Consider the following 10,008-nt stretch of genomic DNA (forward strand, 5'->3'; position numbering starts at 1 on the left):
GGCTCGGTAGGTTTGACTGTGGTCTCTTCTACTTTCTCTTTTGTGACTTCCACTTGGCCCAAGTCTCTCGAATGCGGACTTCCTTTGATTTTGATCTTCCTTCCTATGAGATGTTGACCTGGCGGGTAGTCTTGAACGGGTTCTTCCATCGTGTGTCTTTAGGGTTGCTGTCCGGAGAAGTCCCTGGAGCTGTTCCTGCTGCTCACTGGGATGCGAGGTCGTTTCGAGTTCTTCAAGTGCTTCTCGGGTCCTATTATAGGGTGTGTTCGCCACATGTCTTTCTTCGACTTCTTGTTCTAATTTTCTTCTATTGTACTCGACCAGATCTGACTCATATTTGATCCAAGCTTCCTTGCGCTGCTTAGCACGTTGCTGGCGTCCTTGTTTCAATTTGTTTCTTCTTTCTCTAGTTTGTCTCTGATTCTTAGTCTCACCATCATAGCCTTGGGCAAAGGGTGATATGTTGGACTCAGACTCATCCGATGACCTGACATCGGGTGCTTCTGGAGGGATCAATGGCGATCGAGGACGGTGAACCATGAGTACTTCCTGTGCATGAACTGTTCTATTATTGGCGTTGGTTTCCACACTGTCGGAGTTGTTGATGACTTTAGTAGAGGCTTCAAGGTCGCAGATTAAGTCTCTTCTTGGTAGGGCAGAATTGCTGTTGTCGTCGTGCCGACCAGTCGAGTACAGCTATCCTTAGGAATAGAACCTGGGCAGTGGACAATGCAGTCTTGAGATGTTATAGTTAGCACGAGACCTTCCTGAGATCCTCTTAGTGGCATTCTAAGCACCGGATCAAGGGATCCTTCGAGCTATGCCTAGTAAGTCCTTGCCGTGTTGTGGAATCCAAACGAAAAAAGATCTGACTTCTCAGAAAGATTCTGAGTGCACTCCGAGTTGTATTCTTGATATGCCAAGGCCGCGTTCTGGAACCCCATTGGAAAAGAACTCGGACTCTTGAAAGAACTCGGTCCATACTCCATCTCGGATGTGGAGCCTGAATTTGAGTCAGATGCGCAAAGTCGCGGAACCTGAGTTGAATCGGACATCACGAGCTGTGCGAATCTTCTAGTGATTTGATCCGTCATAGTCGCCGAAATAGGAAAGTTTTCATGGTGGACTGAATTTTTGGGAAGACGACTTTGAAGCTTGCCATTGTCGCCTGCCTCGTAGATCCACGAACCGAAGATGAAGATTGATCCTGTTGAGAAGATCATGTTGTCGAGGTCCATCGAGCTCTTGGATGCAAATTCGTTGAAAGCCCCTACCTGGCGCGCCAGCTGTCGATGTTTGACCACCGATAGCCTACCACAGGGGTCCCCGGGGCAGTATGTTCGGGCTTCAGCGTATGCAGAACTCGATGGTAAACGTAAGAGATAGTCGATTTATCCTGGTTTGGGCCCTCGGTCTTAGATCGAGTAATAGCCCTACGTCCAGTCGATGTTAGCCTTTTACGTTGGATTGATCGTAAGGTGTTGTTTTGTAAAAGTCCCATCTCTAGGAACCCTGCCCTCCCTTATATAGTCAGGAGGTCAGAATCCTAGTCGATTTACAATGAGAGTTCCTAGTAGGATTACAGAATAATACTACTACTAAGATTATATGGAAAAAAATCCTAGTTAGACTAGATCTTCTCTCTTCCTTATGGGGTATCCTGTGGGTCTCGCATCGACAATTATGTAAAGAATCAAGAGACGTCGGGTTGAAGAATTTCTGGGAAAACAATGAGGCTATGGTCCTATATATGATTAACTTAATTATGTGTACTCCCTTGATCTGCCATATGTATTTGCATTCCTTCTTATCTACTATATACATTGAATGGGCCTGTGTCACCAAATAGTTGATAGCATAGCTGCCCATTGTACAGTAATATTGTTTCACTATTTGCACCCAATAACAAAGCAAGAGTTAATGTACAGAGCACATTTCACTAATATTTTGATTTTTTCATGTTAGGTACTATGTGGTGTTGCAAGTATTTTGGATTGGCAACCTTTTGAGGTTCGATCAAAGAGCTGTTACATGTTCTCTAGACTGGCAGCAACCATATGTGCACCAAGTTGGTGTTCAAGTATTTTGGAGTGGCAACAAGTGTCCGAGAATTGTTGCAGGAAGACATGAATTGCAGTTCTATTCTTTTGTTTGCACCTGCTATCGTGTAGGCCAAAGACATAGAAATGTTGAATGCCACTTTTGTGCCAAAGTCATGATCTATTGATCTCTTAGCTTTAGCCATAACCAGTTAGTACAAGACTTGTAGTATGTCTATATATGTCTGCTACTGACTAATCTATATCTTGGACATGTATATGTATGGTTCTATGTACTATGATCATCACTTGACCTGCTATATATATATACAGTTGGTGTATGTATGGAAGATCTAGTATATTATTTCTATAGAATCAAGTGAATTTGTTCAATGTGATGCCTTCTATATGAGCAAAAGTGGATTTGTCAAATTATTTAAATTGTATTTATATCTATATCTGCAATACAGCTTTACCGATAGTTTTGTTGCTGGGCAGGGTATGGTTCACAAAAGACCATGGAAATGGTTTCGCCAACATGCAAACTGTCGGGAAAGGTTCTAACTGTCGGCGTAGGTCTTAACTGTCGGCAAAGGGTTAACTGTCGGCAAAGGTTTCAACTGTCGACGTATGTACACCGTTTGCCTACACAAAAAGTGTCGGGGATTCTATTAAATGTCGGCAAAAGTTTCGCCGATGGCTTCTAGCGCGACTATTTCTAAACTGTCGGCAAAACTTTTCGCAGGAGGTTATTTGTCAGCAAAGGTGCCCTTTGTCCACTATAGAAAGCGTCGACAAAGGTATGTTGTGTTATAGTGTGCAAGCGCCTATTTCAAGTGTTTCAAATGTTTTAGAGGTACGTTGCAAATGTTTTATATCGATGTTGTAAAAGTAGATCGGGATATTGTACATGTTGCAATGGTGTTTTCAAGTGTATGTCTAAATGTTTCATTTGTTTCAGACGTATGTTGCAAATGTTTCATCTGGATGTTGCAAAAGTAGATTTAGATGTTGTATAAACATGCATGTTGCAAGCGTATATTTCAGGTGTTTCATACGTATGTTGCAAGTGTTATATCTGGATGTTGCATATGTTTTGCAATTGCTACAAACATAATTTTATAGTATTTCTGATGTATGTTGCAAGTGTTTCAATTGTTTCGGACGTACTCCTCCATCCCTAAATAAATGTCGCTTTTGGTTTCCGTGTCGTAAATTTGACTGGATTTGTAGAAAATGCGTGCAACATTTGTATCTTCAAATATAAAAATATATTCAACGATCTATCTAAGGATAGTAATTTTGTACATAAATATTAGTATTCTTTTATATATATTTAGTCAAAATTGTTTATCGGCAAACGAAATCGACAGTTATTTAGGGACGTAGGGAATATGTCGTAAGTGTTTTATCTAGATGTTGCAAAGTAGATCTTGGTGTTGCACATGTTACATTAGGATCCATCTGCAGCAGCCACTTACTGCAACTGCTAGGCCCGCCTGCATGTGCGTGGGTGTGGAGGGGCCACTATGGTGCGGCCGCGGGACACGAAGCGCGGGCCACGGGACATGAAGCGGCGCGGGCCACGGTGCGAGCGCAAGACATGGAGCAATGTGAACCCCCACGTGAAGCAGGCACAGCAGGCGCAGGCGTACGGACACTAGACGTTCTCTAAGAATATTGTAGAAATTTTTTCTTTGAATGTTGTTTTTTAGAAAAAGTACAGAAAAATTAATATCCACTCGAACCTATCGATAAAAATCCAATGTTTCTCTTATGGTCCATTTAAATGATTATTTCTTTCAAATTTCTATGTTTTTCAATCTTCTATTTTGCAACTACATTCCTATGCAATTTCTATATTTTTTCTGTGTTCCGAAGTGGATGTCAGTATTTTTTTGTTTGGTGACTATAATGCAGTTGGGATTCAAATATTAACTTCAATTCAAAATAACATTGTGATACCAGATATTTGCGCGTAGCTAGGATGAGAATGCAAATGCATTTCATTTTCAGAACGGAGAACATTCTCTGCTTATAAGAAAGTCAAATATTCAGGCATTATGACAATTGAGATTTGAGAACACATATATCATCAAGAAAAGAGAAATATAGTCTAATTCGCCAAAGAAAAAAGGAAAATAAAAGGAGAAGCAAGTGTGCTATTGCCTATCAGGCCCTGCCTAGTGGCTACTCCATACATCGATGAAACCGGCATTGCTGTCACTGAAACTACAGCAGCAACTTCGAGGAAAGAGCTTAGAGACGACCACGACGACGACTAAATTCTCGTCGTCATTTTGCTGCAAACCTTATCCAGTTATCCCTGTGTGGAAGAACTCACTCCACGATATGTGGCTAGAATCCTAGAACTGCCTCCACGAACTAGAATTTCCATCGAGCTGAGTTGAGCAAGAACACAGACGCGTATTCACTCTGGGTCTCCTTCCTGCTTCCTTTGCTTGCTTGCGTCCATGGCGGAGGTTGCAGCAGTCGGGTGGGCCTTCTCCACGCTGGGGTGGATCGCGTCGCCCATCACCACCAGGCTCCTCAACCATGGCTTCGCCCTCCTCGGCTTCCACGAGTCGGAGAAGCTCCGGGATCTGGAGGAGCGTCTTCTCCCGCGGCTCGAGCTCATGCGGCAACAGGCCGAGAGGATCCCTCCCGGGCAGCGGGGGTAGTGTGGAGCAGTGGGCGAGGAGGCTCAAGTCCGCCTTCTACGACGCCGAGGACATCCTTGACGTCGCCGACTATCACCGCCTCGAGAAGCAGGTTACTTTCCAATTATTCTACACCTAGTTTGTGCGCAAATAGCTATAGTAGAATTAAAATTCCAGATTTGATAATTTAGATTTTCTGAAAATGAAACCAAGGTTAGATTGTAAGAATAATCGAGGGGATGCACCTAGACACTGTTCCCAAAAAAAAATCGCGCTCTAGTTTATCAAAATACCACAGCATCCAAATGTCGCCTAAAACTGAAGTGTCAGCGTGTAACATTTCAATCTTGCCATGCAGGTCATATCTCAATCGGGAACCAAGTCAGCTATAAACCGTGTGAAAGTACAAATCACCTCTGGGAAAAACAGAAAACTGAAGAAAGCTCTAAAGAAGTTGGAAGATATAGTTGAAGAAGGGTCTCAGCTTTTGTCACCGCTGGCTAGCACCATTACTAGTGGTAGCAGTGGCAATGTCATTTCAGATCCTGCAAACAGCGCGACCAGGATTACCACTACTTCATCTCCTACAGGTTTCATAATTGGTAGAGACAAGGAACGTGATGAGATAATAAGGATGCTCCATGAAAGTGTTTGTGAACCAACCTCCAGTAACAGCAAGTGTTATTCAGTGATTGGTATCTATGGTATCGCCGGTTCTGGGAAGACAACACTAGCACAACATGTTTGTACCTTTGAACGAACAGAGAACTATTTTAGCCCTATCATGTGGGTTCATGTTAATCAGATTTTCAACATGCATGGAATTTATCGTCAGATGCTGGAGGCAGCTTTAGGGGAGCCATGCCCTGAGTTCAGTAATCTTGACACCCTACAGATGAAATTAGAGGCAGCACTGAGGGGCAAAAGGTTCCTGCTGGTCTTGGATGATGTATGGACTGGGAAGGATGTGAATGATGAAGACAAATTGAATCAGCTATGTTCTCCATTGAAGGCCGGAGATACAGGGAGTAAGGTCCTGGTCACAACTCGATTTGCCAATGCAGCTAAGTATCTAAGTTGCCATAGCCCTATGCAAATACCTGACTTGAACGAGATGGATTTCTTCAACCTTTTTATGCATTACGCACTACATGATGCAAATCTCTGTGACCAAGAATCAGAAGCTTTTAAAATGATTGGAGAACGGATTGCGAAGAAATTGAAGAAATTACCATTAGCAGCAAGAGTAGTAGGTGCACGACTACGAAAACAATTACAAGCTATCATTTGGAGAAGAGTTGAAGATCATGGCTTGTTGACAGATACCATGGGAGCTCTATGGTGGAGCTATCAATACCTTGATGAGCATGTGAGGAGGTGCTTTGCATATTGTAGCATATTTCCCCAAGGACACGTGTTTAAACGCACTGTGTTAGTTGATTTGTGGATGGCAGAAGGCTTTATAAAAACTACAGGTACCGTTGAGCAAATGGAACATATAGCACAAGGCTACTTTGATGAACTAGTGTCATGCTCATTTCTGCAAACAGGAAAATACTCAAATGGCACCAGCGAGAATGAGTGGGTTACTACTCATGATCTTCTGCATGAATTGGCTACCATGGTTGCTGGAGATGATTGTACCACAGTTGATGGCAGTGGGATGAAACAGTTTCCTCCTGATGCCCGCCATCTTTTTGTGAGGTTGGACGATCCAATGAAGTTTACCGAGCAGATTTGCAAATTAGAAAATTTACGCACGCTAATCATTACTAGCATTGGAGGTCTGACTATAACCATACAAGAATTTGAGGGAATGTTGAAGAAGTTAAAGAAGCTGCGTGTGGTGCAAGTACCTCTACAAGGCAAAATGCACACGGTCATCCCAGCCTGTATTTGTGACTTAAAACATCTACGTTCTCTCACCATCTACCCTTCATATATATATAGTATGGTACATTTGCCAAGAAATTTTGATAAACTATATCATTTGCAGACCTTAGAGCTCGGGAAAAAAGGATTTTTAGAATTCTCCAACGTGAAGAACATGAGCAGCCTGATTAGCTTGAGACATGTCAAGAATTCCCAAGTTCCTTTAACTGATTTTTCTATGGTTTCATGTTTTCCTGGGGTTGGGGAGATGAAATCACTTCGAGAATTGGGTGACTTTAGAGTGAGGAAGGAGGAGGGGTATGAGTTGCAGCAGCTGGAGAGACTAAATCACCTTTGTGGCAGCCTGAGAATCAGTGGCCTTGAAAATGTGGAAAGCAAGGAGGGAGCACTAAAAGCCAAGCTATCTGACAAGAAGTACCTGACAACATTGTCGCTTGTATGGTCATGGAGGTCTAGTCAACAGCCAGACCTTGAAACGGAGATAATTGAGGGCCTCTGCCCACCGTCACAGCTGGCAGAACTTCGGATATTTTGCTACAGCGGATGGAAGTGCCCAAGCTGGTTGGCACAAAAGTTTAGTAGCCTACGATGCCTGGAACTCGAGGATTGTGATTACCTTGAAGCTCTCCCTGATATCAGTGAACATTTCATTCACCTTTACAGGCTTAGACTTGTTGCTCTTCCAAAGCTAAAGAAGTTACCAAGACTTCCAGATAGCCTGAAGAGCCTAGACATTCAGATTTGTGAGGCCCTAGTTGAGACATGTGTTGAAGATGTGAAGCTGATGAGGTCCCTTTTCAAGGAACGAGTGTCTCAAATTGAGCCATCCTTGCAGATTACAGCACATCCTGAGGAGATACATAGGTTCGCTCAAGAACAGCCTGAAAGGTTTGACGCAATCTTGCGCCGCATTTTTGGAAGCACATGTGCTAGTTTTCCTCCTAGGCTTATCCTAGGCCAGATAACGGAGGAAGATTACTCCCAATTTCTGTGTTCTGCATCATTAGATTCACTCATTATCTCATATTGTGCCATCACTGACACCGTCCTCCATAACTGGTGGAGACGCTCTACATCCCTAACTTGGTTGACCTTAAGGTGTCTTCCCTTTTTGAGAGAAATCCCTTGTGAGGTGATGATGTCTCTATCTATGCTTCAGACTCTCCAAGTCGAGGATTGTGTCCAATTAACTTGTTTGCAAGGCCTAAATTATCTCATCAGCCTGCAGCAGCTCAACATCGTTAAGTGTCCCAATCTTACTATGACCCTTGAAGAGGCTGAAAAGGTACAATGTCTTGACAGGATCACTGTTGACAACATACCCATTGTGCCACAGCTGCTATCAAGAGAAGGCTTCTCATCCCTACAGATGCTTAGTATTACGAAATCGGATGAGCTGAGGGAAGAAGAAATCCTGCAACTGCAACAGTTTCCTTCTCTAACATCCCTTTACTTTGATTCCTGCCAGTGGAGCAGCTTGCCGGAGAATATGGGGACCCTGTCACAACTACAGCAATTATTTTTGCGGTGGTGCCCAAATGTCCAGTCACTTCCAACTCTGCCCGTATCTCTACGGTCTTTTACACTTTTTGACTGTGACGAGTCATTCATGAAGAGCTGCCAAACGGCTGGTGATGCAAACTGGCAAAAGATTGCTCACGTCCGTACAAAAAAATTTATTCATCAGTATTATTAGAATTTAGTTGCCAATCTCTCTCTGGTATGGATGCACCTTTTCTCTTGGCCTTTCAAGACTTTAGCCGAGGACCAGAGCTTGACCTGGTTGAGAAAGTTGTGGAAGCTTGCATTTGCCTGTTCTGCAATCTGATCTGTATCTCGCAGGATGTAATAATGTTTACTAGATGTTGATTTGTTTCCATCAAGAATTGTGTTGTGCATTGGAGAATTGTTCACAAGAAACTGCACGCTAATGGTTGTGCAAATATTCCTTGCCCGTTGTTCATTTACACTACGGGTTGCCGTTTGTAACTCACACATGGGAGTTGAAAAATTATGTATGAACTAGTTAAGCTTGTGTAAAAACCAGGAAAGGCTCGCATGTTCCAAACTCGGCCGTGGTAAAAGGCTCCCCTAAACAAGCATTGCAATGATAAGAGGGTCGCGAATTGCTTTTAAAATTCAAATTGTAGTGACCTTCAATAAACCTTACTTGCAGATTCAATATTATGAACTGATACTCGCTCATATCCCCCAGATCCTAATGGTAACAAGAAAAAAAAACTTATATGTATTGTATAGGTGAACCCGCAGAAACACGCAAGTTTCAGAGATCTCTGTGACTGTCTCGAAGGAGGGGAGGGATGTTAGAAATAAACCACGACACCCCAGTACGCCGAACCTACAGGAGCGTCGGCTCGTTGTCGATGTCGGTGCCTTCCTTGCCGCCGCCATGCTTGTCGGTGCCTTCGCTCTAGCGCTCCTTGCTGCGGTGTTGAGGACGCCGATGCACCTCCCACTGCTCCTTGTGTGCAGCAGACGCTCGACGCCATACGCGACCACCTCGACTCCACCACAGCACTCCACCGCCACGCGCAGCCTGCCGACGAGCTCTCCAGCAACATGGTCGACATCTTCAACCTGGCTCTCTTCTTCCTAACCTAGGCTCTCGATACCAATTGTTGGCTTCGCACAGGACAAACACACACGCGGCACCACCACGGCGCGGCACACTGACGCACACGCGACACTATGTGTCGTGGTTTATTCTAACAAGGGATGGGGGCAGGGCGCACCTGCAGCGGAACGAACGACGGCGAGGCTGCCCGGACCCCGGCGGAGGCCTCGGAGATCCCACACGGCTGGTTGGCCGCCGCTGCCGCCGGCGGCTCCGGGATCATCTGGAAGGCGACGCCCCGGCGAAGGCGAGGCGGGGCTCGGGGGCGGCGAGGCAGCGGCCGAGGAAGCAGGAGCTTTGACTGGCCGTCTGATGCGAGGTGGTGGACGTTGAGCTGTCAGATCTGACGGCTGAACGAGGTGGTGGAAACAGACGAAAAGCTTGAAAACAGATCAAAATAAAATCCCAGAAAACAACAGGGTGGATCAAAATATTTCTGTCACATAAGACTTCAAACCATTTACAAGATTAGACAAAAATAATAATCTATATCTGTATCTCTATATTATATCTATATACCTAATATTAAAGAAACAAAATTTTTCTCCATCAGATCTGACGGCTGAACGAGGTGGTGGAAACATATGGAAAGCTTGAAAACAGATCAAAATAAAATCCCAGAAAACAACAGGGTGGATCAAAATATTTCTGTCACATAAGACTTCAAACCATTTACAAGATTAGACAAAGAAAATGACAATATATATCTATACCTCTATATCTATATACCTAATATTAAAGAGGTAAAATTTCTCTCCACCTATTTTTTTATCCGGCTATC

General features: G+C 43.9%; 1 pseudogene; it reads left to right on the plus strand.

Annotated features, from left to right (window-relative positions):
* Positions 1 to 4,130: 4,130 nt before the first annotated feature.
* On the plus strand, positions 4,131 to 8,581 carry LOC136511863 (disease resistance protein RGA2-like; annotated as a pseudogene).
* Positions 8,582 to 10,008: the final 1,427 nt, after the last annotated feature.

Source organism: Miscanthus floridulus, chromosome 16, assembly GCF_019320115.1.
Source record: "Miscanthus floridulus cultivar M001 chromosome 16, ASM1932011v1, whole genome shotgun sequence".
NCBI classification, from domain to species: Eukaryota; Viridiplantae; Streptophyta; class Magnoliopsida; order Poales; family Poaceae; genus Miscanthus; species Miscanthus floridulus.